We start from the raw sequence: 13,733 nt of genomic DNA, 5'->3' as shown, positions 1-13,733 counted from the left end.
CTTCAAAGCTGCCAGGAAGAGATGGTGTGAAACCATTCTGGGAGGGGCCTGACATAGCTCCCCGTTCTGTGTTTACCCCAGTTCAAAGTGAGAGCCTGGGCACATCTCTCTCGTCTCCACTCTAGACCTTTGCCTCCTCCATCTGCAAGAAGAAGGGGTTTTGTTCTTTCTAACGTCGCTTCTGTGGTGGACGCGGTCAGTGGCCTCCCCGGCACTCCTGCCCTTTCCTTCCTCCTAACAGCACAGGTCTTGTTCAGAATCCATACATCCCATTCCCAGCTCCAGGATGGGACTCTGGCTTATCTGTGCCAGTTAGCACATGGCATTCCACGGGATTCTTGTTGCTCTAGAAGTGGCCATAGGTCTTGTCTGCTCTGAAATCCATCACCACATTTGTGCCAAAGTCATGCTTCCCACAGGCTACTCTCAGCCCATGACAAACCATGCTGAGACTGCACAGCTGTCGACGATCCTCCTTCACCTTTCCTTTCCTCTCTCTTCCCTTGGCATCTTCTTTTTAGACACTAACTTCTGTGGTACCAGGAGTGGCCTGAAAAAATAGATGCTAAGATGAGGATTGGGGACTGACTCTCCCGGCAGCTGCTGGGAGAATAGGATGCTTTTCTGGTCGGTGGGTGCAGCAGGATAATCCCTGGCACAAAGTGGCAGCTCAATTGTCAAAGATTTTACTGGAATGACCTGGGAAAGCATACTGATGGAGGCGGATGCCAAGGCCGGTGCGATGGCACAGGGGTTTGAAATATATGAGCTGAGCCATGCCCCCAAAGACAGAGGAGCCGGCTGGTTGGTGCTAAGCTGTGCTGACCCTGCAGCCTGCAGATGGATAATGAGAGCCTGAGGGCAATTCCTGGACAGTTAATAGCAAGTATAAGGACCAGAGGACTTTGGCGGTAGCTCACAAAGGGGCCTTTATCTCCTGCCCGGGGAGTGTGGACACAGCTGAGCAAAGGTGGAGGACTCAGTTCTAAGAGCAGCACGACTCCAGGGATGTCTGGATGCAGTGCTAAAGCAGTTGGAAAATGGTGATGCAAAGGCCAGGGCCCTGGTTGGGGAAACCTGGGACCCTGAAATATAGAACAGGGACATTGGGATGGATGTCCTTGAGAATGTGGATTCTACAACCTCCTTGGGGCCCTCGGGGTTTGTGGAGGTGACCTGCCCTTCCCTAAAAAGAGCTGGCACTTCTACGCTGGGAGATGCCACAGAAGCCTCTCCCCAACAAGGCAACAAATGCTTCCCCTGGCAGCTGATAACTAGGGTGAAATCCCACGTTAGCGCTAAGCCTGAGATGAAGGGAAGGGGCTATGCGGCTAAAGAATGCGAGAATTAGCGGTGTGTGGTGGCACAGGCAGCAGCCTGGGGCGTGCTCCTGGGGTGGGGCTTAAGTGTTCTTGTTCAACAACGCTGGAATATAAAACTAGATAAACAATAATTCACTGATCGAGGGCATTTTCTTGGGTTCTGGGGATTTCACACCCCAGAGAATGTGGCAAACTCACTACCAGGGTGGTTACGAGAAGCCTAGAGAAAACAATGTCTGAGTCCCAGCAAAGTGGAAATGTCTGAGTTGCCCCAGGCAGGAGGTGGAGGGAGGGATGGAGCTTGAGGGAGGTGGGCATACTGAAGTGGATCTCATGCGAGACCAGAAGACCCACCGGAGGACTCGGCTCCATGAGAGGGCCCAACGGGCACAGCATCCACCAAGGCCATCAGGAAAGCACTGGAGTTCGGGGAAGCAACATCACAAAGCTCAGTGGAGGCTTTCCCCGGCCGACCTCGAACCACAGGGACCATACTAGTCCAAGGGCCACAGCTGCTGTGCTCTGAGGTCAATCTCCACCCTTGCACCCACACCGCTCCTCCCACGGGCTGCTCCCAGCCAATGAGTGAATGTGGCAGGGATACTAAGCTGAGCTGGATCCAGGGAGACACAGGACTCCTCCAATGGAGACTCAGGTGACTGTGGCTCTAGGACTCCCCCACAGCCTTGCTGACCCTTCCCCAGACCTGCCTGGAGGTCCAGGACACTCCCACCCGACCTCGCCTCCCTCTCTCCCAATCAGGGTCAGACTGGCAGTTCCCTAATAACATCCTTGTGCATCTGCTTCTCAGAATAACACATGGAAGAGCCTTGCCAAGGAAGACAGAGCAGAGAGACAGAGGAACTAGATTCTTGAACATTTCCTTGGGCTGTTGAATCCAGTCCTGCTGCCTGTCTGGTGAAATTCCCGCACCAGTGCGGTGCAAAGCTCCTTATAAGCCAGCTCCAAGTTCTTTGCCCAGGGCAGCCAGAGCAGCCTACTGCAGCTGATGCAACCTCCCATCATGATCTCCTGTGAGGCTTGGAGGCTCAGACCTTCCTATGACCAGGTTTTGAATGCAGGTCTTTCAACTTTTACGTGACTATTTCAGGCTATTTTCCCTACAACTCAAGGCTCTAGATTGAATGAGTTTCCAAGGGAAAAGCCTTTCTCCAGCAAATGGTACCCAATCCTACAAATAGCCACTCACTAACAGATCCAGTGAGTCAACAAGGATTACCAAAACTTGGTATTTATAACCCCAAATTAGCAGGTTAGGAGAGCTTCCTGAGGACTTGATTCAGCATTTGGCAAAGAAGTCGGGCTGCCGTGCAAGGCTTGGCAGCATGGCAAAACGCTACCACATGTTCCCAGAGGCGGAGATGTCACACGCAAGATGCCTGGGCCCCGACGGGGCTGCCTCGGGCTGGTCCTGGTTTTCAGTTGCTGCTATTCTTACATTTTAATTATGAATCACTGTTGGTTTGGTTCCCTCGTCATCACTGCAGCTTGTGGCGGGTGGTTGGTTAAGCCCACAGCATGTAGGGACGCGTATTTGGACCAGCAGAGTGTGGGGGCCCATCATTTTCCAATAACCCCCAGACTCTGAAACATGTAGGTGTTGCCGCTTGGTTTTGAATCACCCCTATGCCCTTATTCCTCTAGCAGATGCATCCATAAAGCCCTGCAGCTGCTCCCATGGGGACCTTCCATGTCGTCACCACCTTCTTTTTCCTTCTGCCTATGGGATAGGATGAGACAGAGTGTCTGGGGGCTTTGGTTTGGCCAAGGTGGGCTGTGGACACAATTGTGGGGGAGCCAGTGTTCTAGAAGATTCTAGGACTGAGGTACTAGGGGGTTGAAGAAGGGGAAAGGGAGGAGGGAAAAGCAGAAGGAGCAGGGCTCTTGACCCTCTACTGCCATGTCAATCCGAGAATCTCCATGGTAGCTTGTCCTGTGGGAGCTGGCGCCCGGCAGTAAGCAGAGACTGTTTCGTCACTAGTGCCTGCTGGGGAGGACCCTGGCTCACTCCTATCTCACTGCTGTGTCACTGTAGAGTTAAGGTTTTCTGGTGGCAAGCAACAGAAGTCAACTTGAGCTAAATTAAGCAAAAAACAAACAAACTACAACAACAACAAAACACCAGCCTTATTTCAGGGACACCAAATACCTCATAAGATGGACAGGAGAGTGGAGAGTGAGTTAGTTATGGAGTTAGGATGGGAACCAGGGCAGCTTGGAACACCAAGACAGACAGAAAGGATAGGCAGTCTTTACTGAGGTATGTCTTTTCTTATTTAAGCCTGGGCAACAGTCCTATGGGGGTAGGGACCATTATTATGCCCATTTTGCAGATGAGTAAACTGAAGCACAGATAAATAAGTTGCCCCAAATCACACAGCTAACAGATAGGAGAGCCAGTAGCCTGTCTCAGCCTGGCTGTGTGTCCCCCACTAAAGGTCACTGCTCTCAGTGGTCATCTGTACCAAATGCCTCCTTCGAGGTTCTGGGAACCACTCCCCCAAACTCTGTCTTCAGGTCTGGGATCGTAACAACCCCTCTGTTACTAGTCCCAGGTATCCTACTGTAGCCTGTGGTTCCCCTACATCCTGCCCACACCTTGTGTTCCTTTATTCAAACCTCCTCATGTTACCTTAATTTGAAAGTGCCATCTGTTATAGCACTGGTGTTCATATTAGCATGTTTCATAGAACCCTAAATGCCGTTGATTATAAACCAAACCAGGGACTTCGCCGGCGGTCCAGTGGTTAGGATTCTGAGCTTCCACTGCAGGGGGCATGGGTTCAATCCCTGGTCGGGGAACTAAGATCCTGCATGATGACACACGGTGCGGCAAATAAATAAATAAATAAAATAAAAATACACACCACACCTTATTCTATGTACCATGAAGTCATAGGAAAAATGTGGCCAATTAAACGATGCCATGCTGTTGATTGTAAGGCCAGCGTCAGAGCGTGAAAACGTGTGTCTTAAATCAGCGAAATCGAGTATTACTCCACTTCCTAGATGAAGGGATGGCGACAGGAAGAAGACAAGTAATTTGCTGAGTAACACAGCCAGGAGATGGCTGAGCCAAGTTTTATACCAGACAGTTTCGTTCTAGATCCTGTGCCCTACCCACCCCTATGGGGCTCTGGGTGTGTGGAGCTGGGCTGGGGGAAGATGCTACGGGGGTGAAGTGGGTGGCGGAGCAGAGGCTTGCAGCTGAGGCCAGCAGGGAGAGGGGACGCCTGGTCTGGACAATGCGTGAGTCAGAAGGTCTGGGGGCCCATGCACAGGGGCGGCTGGGCAGCCCAGGGTCGGGTGAGGAGAGCCAAAAGGGCAGCTCCCCCTAGCGGAGAAGTCAAACGTTGCCCTGAGCCGTGGGGAGGGCTGAGATGATGCCTCCACCTCGTTAAAGGGGCCCTGGTCCCCCCTACGCCATGTCTTCCAAGTTCAACATGTCATCCGTCGACAAATATAGACCAGGAGAAACCTAAATAAGCGAGTGGCTGCTCGGAGCCGCAGGACAGCTAACCATAATGGGGGTTTTTGGTTTTCTGCTTGAGACACAAACAGCACATTCCTCAGCTGAAATAGCCGGGCGGAGAAACAGGGCATTATTGGACGGGAACACCCGGCCAGGATGAGCCAAACAAGACAGAAATAGGCCCGAGCCACCACATGAAGGGAGCTCATCAGTGTTTGGCTGACTGTGCCCCGCCTGCTCTGCCCTGCAGGGTTGCTGCTCTTACCTGGGGAGGCTCCACCTCTGCCCCCCGGAAGAAAGGAGGGCTGTGCTTGCCTGGGCTCTTAGCCTTCAGCAGCTGGGGCAGCAGCCTCCTCCTCAGACAAGGGTCCTGGGGAGTGAGAAGGGATCTGGATGCTGGTCACCCTGTCCCCACCATGCACACACAAACATACCTTCGCGGAGTCGCCAACACACAGCACACACACCCTAACAGACACACGCAGACACAGGGCATGCCCCTGCAGTTCCAGAAATACATATGTAAACTCATGCAGCCATGCACACAGATCCAGGCTGTGTGCACACACAGGAACACAGAGGCACACACAGGCCACGATGTCATGCACACACGCACATGCACACAGACACACGCATGCACACACACCTGCCCTCACCCACACACACACCTGCAGAGATCTACACAACCTTGCCCACTTATCCTCACACACACACACACACACACACACACACACACACTCATATGCACTTGTAGCTACACACAGGCAAATACCCAGGTAGGCAAGTGTACACACATGATCACACAATCTTAGTCACATAGTCACTGGCCCCATGGGCCTCCTCTTTCTCTGGACATGATCACCCCAGTGGTAGCTAGGCCATCTTCACCCCAGAGGGCTGGTGTCATCTCATCTGAAGAAGCATCCAAGGACAGCTTTAGGGGGGCTCTGGGATGGGAGGGTCAGGGAGAAGTTGCCAAGGAAGTCCAGAATCTATCTTGTCTTGGAGCCCACATCCCAGCTCCCAGCCAGACTCGACTCACCTCATTCTCCAGTCATCCCCAGGAAGGAGTCAATAGTAAACCAATTCCAGGTCCTTCCATAGTTTGGGTCTGGCCATGTCCACAGCTCGTTGGTACCATATTTACCATGAATTTCCCAGTCTCTGTAGGTCTATGAGCTCTTTGGGGCCAGGGACCCCGGCAGTGATGCTCTTCCTTTTATGCTCAGGATGCACTGTGGTGCCTGTGCTCAGAACATAAATGAATAAATGGGTGAAGTTGAAGAGCGGGGATTGATATTCCCACTTAACAGCTAGGGAGACTGAGGCCCAGAGAGGCGTGAGTCTGTCCCGCAAGCCTGCCCCCATCTGTGGAAACTCCCGATGCCTTCTTCCTCCCCACACCCAGTCCTGGGCGGGGAAACTTGGATTAGGCAAGTCGGCAGCAAGGTGGTCCTGGGAGCCCCTGGCTCCCAGCCCTGACTCTGCCCTGTGCCAGCTCCAGACCCAGAGGGGACACAAGCCCCTTTCTAGGACCTCCTCCACCCTTGAAAGCCCTGGCTGCCAGCTCTTGCTCCAGCCTCAGCTCCCCGCCTCTACACCCAAGGTTCCCCCAGACCTGGGGATGGACCACAATTCTCTGGCCCCGAGACCAGGCTGGAAGGAAGGAGGAACTGATGGAGACAGCAGGGGTCAGTGTTTATTCAGCGGAGGCCACACAGGGGCGGGGTGGGGAGGACCAGTGTTTCCCAGGCAGGGCACCCAGCAGATACTCAGCCACATGGTGTCAGACCCACAGACCAAGCCCCTGGCCTCAACTCAGAACGGGGTAGGGCAGTATCTGAATCTTCCCAGGAATCCACACTGGCACACTGGGAAAGACCTTTAGATTGCCCCAATTTGGGGATTTTCCAGCTTCTGTTCTGTAGCAACAGAACCGTTTCTTCAGATGATTTTTGTTTTCAGTTTTAAATTAAGGTATAATTTACATTCAGTAAAATGTACCCTTAGAGTGTACAGTTCTGCTAGTTTAACAAACACAGTTGTGTAACTACTACCACAAAGTGGAGAAGAGATTCAGCCTCCCCCCAGGTCCGTCCCTCCTCCGCCCCGCCCTTTGTAGTCGACCCCTCCCCACACCTGGCAACCAGTGTTTTGTTTCCGTAGAGTTTTGCTATTTTCAGAATGCTGTGGAATGGGATCCTACCTATTGTAGCCACTTCATTTAACGTGATGCATCCAGCATGTACCGAGTTGCTGTCTCAGCAGTTCATTCCTTTTTATTGCTGAGTAGTATTCCATCATCTGGATGAAGCACAGTTTGTTTATCCATTCCCCACATGTGGGGCATTTAGGTTGTTTCACTCTTTGGCTATTCCAACTAAAGCTTCTATGAACATTTGTGCACCTGTTTTTATGTAAACATACGTATTTTTTTCCTTCTTTGGCAAATAACCCAGGAAGCAGTAAAGAGGCATGATACATGAGCTAGAGAAGGAAGAAAAGCAAAAAAAAAAAAAAAAAAGGGTGTTTCAGTGAGTGGGTTACCTCTGTGGACCACTGGGGCCCAGTCCCCCTGGGGACCCTCTGAGGAACCGAGAAGGACGTGCCTCAGGATTGTCCCACTGAAGGTTAGGACGTTGTGACATTTATCTACCAACTTCCATCTGTCCCTCATTGGTTGAGTGCGTCATTAACTTGCCTGAACTTCCCCCCGTCACTCCCCACAATACACACAGTTAGGGCATCAGCCAAGGCTTTGGAAAACGTTGGAGTCAGAAAAGCTGGGGGGTGAGGTGGCATTTGGGATGAGACGCTGCCAGGTAGCTCCAGAGCCACCTACAGCTGCAGCCAGAATCCCAGGTGGCCTGAGTGGGGGTTGATTTGGGGTTACAGTTGCCATAGTTATTTTCCCTTCTTTTCTCCTTATCACTGACATTACATTATACATATATTTATTTGCTTGTCTGTTTTCCCTACTGCAATGAAAGTTCCATAAGGGCAGGGGACTAACTTTTTTGTTATCCCTTTCTGTCTCCCCAGTGCCTGACAAGCACCTGGCACAGAACAGATGCTCAATATATATGTGTGGAATAGTTGACAGATTGACCCATCCCACCCCTGGGCCTGGCACGATGTCATAATAATGAAGGCTACCGTTTATTGAGTATCTACTGTGCCCTGAGCAGAGTGACAGCCACTGCACGCTCATCATCAGCTCTAATCTTTCCAATAACTTGACTTACTACAAATGTGTGCCATTATTTTCTACACATATACATGTAGATTGATTATATGTGCTAATGTATATATACTAATACATGCATTAATATGTTATATATTAATGTATATATTACTTATATTAAATATAGAAATATATATTTAAATTTATAATATACATTATGTAATATAAATAATTTTATATATACATGCATTCATGTATCAGATACTTGTATAGCACTTACTATGTGCCAGGTCCTCTTCTTAGAACTTTACGGATATTTTAATTCATTAATTTTCACAATAGCCCTTGCGGTAGGTTGAATGGTAACCCCCCAAAAGATAAGTCTAAATCCTAACCTCTGGAATCTGTGAATGTGACCTATTTGGATAAAGGGTCTTGGCAAATATAATTAAGTTAAGGGAGTTGAGATGAGATCACCCTGGATTATCTGTGTGTACCCTAAATCCAGTGACAAGTGTCCTTATAAGAGGCAGAAGAGGGAAACAGAGAAGAGGATGAGGCCATGTGAAGACAAAGGCAGAGACTAGAGTGTCACAGCCACAAGCCAAGGAACTCTGAAGCCACCAGAAGATGAAAGAGGCCAGAAAAGATTCTGCCCTAGAGACTTTGGAGGGAGCATGGCCCTGCCAACACCTTGAATTTGGATTTCCAGCCCCCAGAACAGTAAGCGAATAAATTTCTGTTGTTTTAAGCCACCCAGTTTGTGGCAATTTGTCATGGCAGCCCCAGGAAACTATTATCCTCATTTTTCAGTTGAGGAAACTGAGGCACAGAGAAATTAAGTAACTTGCCCAAGGCCACAGAGCCAGTAAGGGGCAGAGCCCAGATTCCAATCCAGACTCAGGGCTCTTAACCATGATGTCCAGCAAGGGGAGATTACATGACTCAGCCATGGTCCCTCAGCTGGTAAATGGCAGAATCAGGATTTGAACCCAGGACGCTGACTGAAAAGTACACGGGATTCCCCTGAGGCTGTAACACCACTTAGCTCTCCAGTTCTCCCTAAAGGACCCTCTTTGAAGCCTATGCCCAAGCTGCCTCTTTCATGAAGTGGTAGGGGGCAGAGATGCAGGTCTGTGCCCAGGGACGCCCTCCAAATAGGAGCATGCCTCTGGCCGCCTTGGCCCAGGTTGTACTACAAAAGACCGTGATTTATACAGTGCAATCCGACACCTCCTCGCTTCGTCTTCCCACAATTAAGCAGGGCCTGGTGGTGACAAATGGCCCCATGCCCATGGCATCACTGCTCCCAGGGACCCTGCTCTCATCGGCAGGCCCCAGGAGCTAATTCATCCTTTTCTGGCTGCCCAGGTTGGAGTTGATAAATCAAGCCAGCTTGAGAGCCAATTACAAGGTCATCACTCAGTGGACAGAGAAGATTGCTTGGAGTTTCTGAACTTCATATTTTATTGGAACAGCTGGCATCACGGGGCCACTGACCTCCTCACCTCAGGAGAGGCATGGTTTCCAATCCGTCAACACAGCCCACCTGCCCGGAAGAGGGGCTGCCACCCCTCAACCTCTCCAGGGCTTGGTGTTCAGTCCTCACTGAGGGTCCACAGACACAGGGGTGGGAGGGTGGCCCAGACACTCTCCCCACCCTTGCCCAGAGCTGCCCCAAAGCCTTCTTGCTTTCTTATTTCTGGAAATACGGTTGAGCATAGCCCAATGCCAGGGCAGGGCTGACCCCAGCTTTAAATGGTTATTTGGAGTGTGGCCTTTCCAGTTCAAATCTCAGCTCCATTGCTCACTAGTGTTCTGTGACTATAGACAAATTACTTATCCTTTGTTAGGTTCAGTTTCCTCATTTGTTTACTACTCCCCTTTATAGGAGGAGTAAATGAGATAATACACACAGAGGGCTTGGATCTACACATGGTCCCCACTTTAAAAAAAAAAAGTTTTCTCATCATGTAGCATATTGTTAAGTTTCTGGAAAACTTGGAGGAATAGGAGATGCTGTATGATGGGCCTGTGCAAGGTGGGCCCTCAACTTCTCCCCACACATAGGCCTTAGGACCAGTCTCCTTGGGGTTCTTGAGGTCAAGGCTACCCTTCAGTGGTGGGGGCTAAGGCTGGCCATCATGGCAGCTTAGCTCTGCCTTCCAGCCCCTTGAGCTTCTTATTTATTCCCATGGCTAGGTCCCAGGAGAGGAACAGGTAGTCCCCTCACTATCATTTCATCTCTGTAGAAAAACATTAATCACGCTTATTGAGGGTGAAGCCCTTACCCTGCTATGTAAGTTAGGATTGGGTTCTGCTTCATACAGTAGAAGACTTGACTGATGGTGGCTTGAACCAGTGATTCTCAAAGTGTGGTACCCATACCCGCACCATCAGCATCACCTGGCAGCATGTTAGAAATAAAATTCTGAGGCCTCACCCCCAGGCCTACTGAATCAGAAACTCTTGGGACTAGAGCCCAGCTGTCTTTGTTTTAACCAGCTCTCCAAGTAATTCTAATGCAGACTAGAGCTTGAGAATCACTGACTTGAACAAAAATAGAGGTTAATTCTGCATCCCTTAGAAGAAATCCAGAAACAGAGAGTCCAGGGCCAGTGAACATCCCCATCTTTTGTTCTACCGTCTTTAGCACATGGGTCTATTCTCAAGATTTTATATGCTAGAATGGCTGCTGGAGCTCTAGCCATCAAGTCTGCATTCCACACAAGGAGAATGAAGCAGGGAGGGAAGAGCAATAGGCTTGTCTCTCCATTAAGGCAGACCCCTGTAATGTTCCTGGAAACTCTACCACCACCAATAACTTCCACTCGTATCTCACAGGTCATCCCTAGCTACAAGGGAGGCCAGGAAGTATAATCTTTTATCTGGGCACTTTGCTGCCCAAATAAAGACTCATAGGCATACTGGTAATGAGAAAGGGCGAAATGGACATTGGGTGGGCATCTAGCAGACTCTCCCACACGAACTCTCTCTCCTCTCTTCTTTAATCTTCCCAACAATCCTCACAGGTAGATGTGATTATTTCCTCCACATTACAAATGAGGAAAATGACCTTTAGAGAGATCAAGGTCAAATAGCAAGAAGGAGCAAGTTAGCTTTGGCTGAACTACTTCATCCTCTTGCCCCCTACCCTCTAGTATTGCTCTTCAGCTTCAGGGGCAGCCTGGGGGGAGAGGGGGGAGGATTATGTAATTTCTCCCCTTCTCCAGACCCCAGAGATTTACCCACCCTCCCTGCGGGAGCCAGATTGAGGTAGAGGATGGAAAGGAGAGAGGGGAGGCCCTCTCCAGAGTCCAAGAAGCCCCTTTTCTTCCCAGAGGTAAATAGTAAAACTTAATTAGCAGGTTGTGTGTGCCAGGCAAGTAATCCGCAGGCTTTCAGAGGCATCTGTTTCCAGATGCTCAGAGGGAATATTACTAGCTCCCTTCCACTTGGGCACAAAAGCTCACTCGCGCCTGCCTGGATGGGGCTCACTCATCAAGGGGTGGGAGTTTCCTTTTCCAGGCTTTCTAGTGAATTCCTCGACCCAGGCCCTTTAGAGAGCCCATGGTGTGGCCTCAAACAATAAGGTAATTCAGGGTGGTAACCCCAGAGACTTGTCCCTCATCTCGTATGGAATCACTGAAATATTTCAAGAAAATATTTCGGAATTGACTGGGAATGGGGAAAGAAAGTAGGTTCAGAAACAAAGGGAACACCAAGAGCTTCAGTTCAGGTGGAGGGTTTGAGGGGAGCCCAGGAGAGGCGAGCTGTGGTTTTGGAGCATCAGCAAGGCCCCCTGCTCTCCTTCCAAAGTTCCCTCCCCACCTCGTGGCCTTCCAGCCATCTGCAGGGTTTGCTGTCCATCCTTTGAGGTAAGCACTGCCTGGTCTTTTGGGTTTAGAATCGCTCTGTTTCCATCTAATCAGAGCAGAACATCAAGTCCCCAGCTACTCACCAGGGAGTGAGTTTGGGGTCTCTTTTCCGACAGGAAGGCTTGGGGTCCCCAGAGTTTCTGGAAAGAGGCAAAGGAAGAGACCCAGCCAACGGAGATGGGAGAGGCCCAGGGACCCGAGTGAACAAATAGCAGACAAGTTTCCTTCTGTTCCTTACCAACTCTGAGCCTGAGAACAACTCCTAGTGTATCTGGGCCTCAGTTTCCACCTCTGTAAAAAATGGGGATGCCCCTTATCCTGTGTCTTAACTGTCTGAGCGTTGACTACCTGCTTCTACTAGGGTCTGTGTACTGTGTGTGTGTATAGAAATATATATATATATATATAAATATATATATATATATATATAATTTTTTTTTCATTTTCTGTATATTATGATGTTTTTACATCTTAAAAAACCTTTCTGACTGGGTTGAGTCTACCTTTCCCTGGTAGCCAATTCCTAGAGACAGCAAAGGCCCAGCCAGGAACAGGACTTTGTCATGCAAATTAACCAGTCCAAGCCGTCCCTTCTTTATCTGGCCTTGCATTCCGGGAGGCACTATTCCTTTGCCTTTGTCACCCGGGGCCACCCCTACAGCTCACACCAGCTGAAATGATTCACACTCTGGCCAATCTGAGGCGATTCACTATGTCCTGCCTCGCCTTTCCCTTGGAAACCCCAGTAAAGGCTGTGGTCTAAGTGCTCCCTGCCCCCTCCTGTCTTCTGCATCCTGTCACCCTGGTGACTTTCCCATGTGGCTCTGCGTGGCATGCCGTGTCTCCTGTCTCTAGGACCTGTGAGTATAATAAACTTTCTTTTCCCGAACCTCTCCTATGTCTCCTCTTGTTGCTGCACTGACTGACCATCTCATTAAAAAATGCAAAGCAGCCTGCCCTGAAAATGGGGTCCTGAGAGTAATGTCTCACGGCTATCCATAGGTTCAGAAGCAAATTTCCCCACAGCCTGGGAAGAGTGCAAGCATTATCCTAGGGGTTACAAGGGTTCGGAGATGTGGAGAATGGGTATGTGTGGCAAAGGAATTTCCTGCTCACCTAATATCCTTATGTTGCCCCGGATCTCTTGCAGTATATAGGACCATGTGATTAGCACTGGTCTGTGAGCGGAAGCGGTGAGTGTTACTTCTGGGCCAAAGCATTTAAAAGCTGACTGTCAACCTTCCAATTGTCTCTTCAGTGATCGTGGACGCCACATGTCAAGAGGGTGGAAGCTGTCTGGGTCACTAAGCCACTGCAGGGGGACCAGATGTGCTGGAGAGCAACTTCACATGCACAGGACTTTTCATGGGTGACAGATGAACTTCTGTTGAGTTGAGGCATGGAGATATTGAGGTTATTTTGTTATTGCAACAGAGCCTAACCCATCCTGATTAATACTGGGTGGCTGAACTATTTGATACTATACTGATGATGAGTCCATGAACTCACTGGTTGGCCAGATGAGGAGGGTATTTCTAAGTATAATAATGCATTGAAAGAATGCTTTAGTAGGCAGATTCTGTAAAATGAACGAAAATTGTCTTAGATGACACCAGGTTCCAAGGATGGGGTAAGGAATCATGCCACCAGGGGAGGACAAGGATCCTTCAGGGGGAAGGTCAAGAAGTAGGGGGAGGTTGGAGAGAGGAGAAACAGAGTGAGTAGAAGCAGCCAATGCCCATCTCAGGAGACTCTGTATGGCATGAAAGACCCCTCCCAGGGACGGAACAGCAGTAAGTACTTTATTCCAGCTTCAGTCTTGGGAGAGTTTGCAGTCAGTCTGTAGGTAAGATAGT

Source organism: Mesoplodon mirus (genome assembly GCF_964341445.2).
Source record: "Mesoplodon mirus genome assembly, chromosome: 19".
Classification (NCBI taxonomy): Eukaryota; Metazoa; Chordata; class Mammalia; order Artiodactyla; family Ziphiidae; genus Mesoplodon; species Mesoplodon mirus.
This window is presented reverse-complemented; position numbering follows the sequence as displayed.